This window comes from Poecilia reticulata, chromosome 5, assembly GCF_904066995.2.
Source record: "Poecilia reticulata chromosome 5, P_reticulata-male-v2, whole genome shotgun sequence".
Lineage (NCBI taxonomy): Eukaryota > Metazoa > Chordata > Actinopteri > Cyprinodontiformes > Poeciliidae > Poecilia > Poecilia reticulata.
The window spans coordinates 31,551,660-31,554,361 of record NC_088834.1 but is presented as its reverse complement, the minus strand read 5'-3'; positions in this window follow the sequence as shown (position 1 = coordinate 31,554,361).

Sequence of the window (2,702 nt, the reverse complement as noted above, 5' to 3'; positions counted from 1 at the left end):
TCTGGTTTTGAAGTCTGTTCTGTCGTTCCTCTTGGAAACAGGCTGCTGAGAGCATCAGAAGGTTGCTGCTTGTTAAAGCAGGAGAAGAGCAGAGTGGAGGAGAGTGGATGAGCGATACACGTGTTAATTGAGATGGTAACATGTTTTGTCAGCAGCACCTGTCAGGTTAACGTTGCTTCAGTAGCTGCGTTTCTAATACAAATGTGCACGTATCTTAGCTAATGTTGAAAAAACACAATTTTGCAATGGCGGTGTTTCGATTAAAGAAGAAATAAAATTAAGATCATACATGAATAAACTTGTTCACGCAGTAAGTTATGAAAAATAATGGCAGCGACAGAGATATATTCATAATTCATTCAAGGCGCTAGCACTCATCATCTATCAGCCATTGGAGGAGATGTCGGTGCGACAAGCCCCACCTACTTTGGAGTGGCTACATATATAGCATTTTAGGGAAATTGTAGTCTGTGATTCTACATAAGAGTTATGGATTGACAAACTTTCTCGTGGATCCAACTGCACACTGTCTGAAATAAACAGAAACAGGACATCCTTTGTCTTCTTCACGGCTTTCACCAGTAGCAACAACCGGCTGGCGATCACGTGACTCGTATGATGCGAAAAAAATGTTTCCATTGCAGTTTTTTGAGCTACGTCCACTTTGATATGGCCGAAAACCCACCTCATCCTAGCACAAAAACTTTTTTTATCGAAAAACGTGAGTTTTTTCAAAATTTGTGTGTTTCGATTATGCAAATTTATTTTAGTTCTTTCAATTAGCGCCAATTCTATGGTAAATGGAAATGCAGCAAGTGGCAGAGAAGATGAGGAAAAAAGAACAGGCCATTATCCATCTCAGCATCACCCTATTTCCAATTTCTACTCGTCTGCAGGAATCAAACACAAGCACATGCAGGCATGCTAATACCGCAGATTACAGAGTACAAACCAGCCAAAACCCCATCTTCAAACACTAACCCACATGCGCACAAAAACACACACACGCACACACACACACACCATCAGCACACCTACATCAACATATTGGACACATCTAGCCATTTAACAGGATGTCTACGGTCATAACTGACAGTGTGATTCTGAAGAAGCGACTGGCACCGTTAAATATCTAATTCCCCTTCACGTCTAGATGAAAATAAGGTGCAGAGCTGATTAGATTGCTGCCTGCTGTGCCAGCCTTCGGGTTTGTGCTGTGTTCATTACCAGCCCCAACCTCCAAACCCCCGGCCCCCAACCAATCCTATCTCCATCCATGTTCACCTGCCAGCTGCAAATAGTCTCTGATAGAAAAGAAATTCTGACACACTTGAGAGTTACGGTCGATGCCTGAGGAGTGATGATATTAAGTCAAGTATGATTTATTTAGAAATTGCCACTGAAGCCACACATGGCGATTTAACACGCTGTCAGGCTCGAGTGGCTGTGAGAAATAACTGAAATTTAGAACTTCAATTCCAAAGAGTTTTAGTAAAGGTGCTGTCAGTAGATGCAGAAAGTGATTCAAATATATTACCCTTAGGACAAAAGTTCGACTTTTTGTCCTTTAAGGTTTTGCTGTGAAAATTTCACATGAAATATTTTCAATCTAGAAAGCTTTGTGGATGTTGGAGAAGTTTAGATGAAATATGAAAAGTACTTTTTGGTGGAGACACATTATGCTGTGCTATAGATTAAAATAATGTTATCAAGTTATATTTAGTTACATTAGTTTAGTTATATTTAGTTACGTTTTAATCAGTGTTTCAGGAACTAGTGATCATTCATGAAACTTTGCATTGAGATGCTAGATTAGGCTTGAATAGCTTCACCAATATGCTAACTCCTTTTAGCATAGCTTGAACACACAATAGCCTTTTTTCAGCATTTAATCAGATTGTTTCTTTAGATGCAAAAAAAAAACAAAAACAATCTTAAGTGGCTTTGTGGTATTAGTTTGTTGCTTGTTCGTCAGACAAGTGTACCAGAAACACATGAAAAAAAATGCTATTCCAATTTTTGACATATTATAATCAATTAATTGATATTGCAGCATTTTGTATAGACAAAATAATTACAGTTCATATTTATTAATGATAAACAGTCTTTGAGACCAGTTTGATTGGGTATTGAGGCAAATAGACCAGTTTGACTAAAGCAGATTCCATGTATGTATTTTGTTGTGAAATATCTGAAATTATATTGCAATAAGCATATCACGAGGTAACGCATTGTTTTTTTTTAACAAAGTTAACATCTATTCCTGTCATTTAAGGAATAGACAGCACACAATGATATTGTGTGCTGTCTTTGCCTTGTGAGCTAGAGATGCCGGTATTAAGGCTGATGTGACTCACTTAATACATTTATTTCAGTTCAGCATAAATGGCAAGCCAGAATAAGTAGAAATACCAGGTAAAGCAAAACTTTAGGAAAACAAATAAATGTTCCTTGTATTTATCTCCATATTTCAAGAAAATATAAAATTACAAACAAATAGTAAGCTGACACCCAGCAGTATAAGTAAACAAGTGAAACAAGGAGCCAAGTGAGTGACAGTGAGGTTAACTTTGTAAAGCATTTGGTTGGATAGTTTTTCATGCCTTACATCTTATAAATATTACAACTGACATTATCTTCATCGTTACCTGGATGATTGTCACCATGGAGATTACGTCTGGAAACAAAGTAGGAGAATGAGA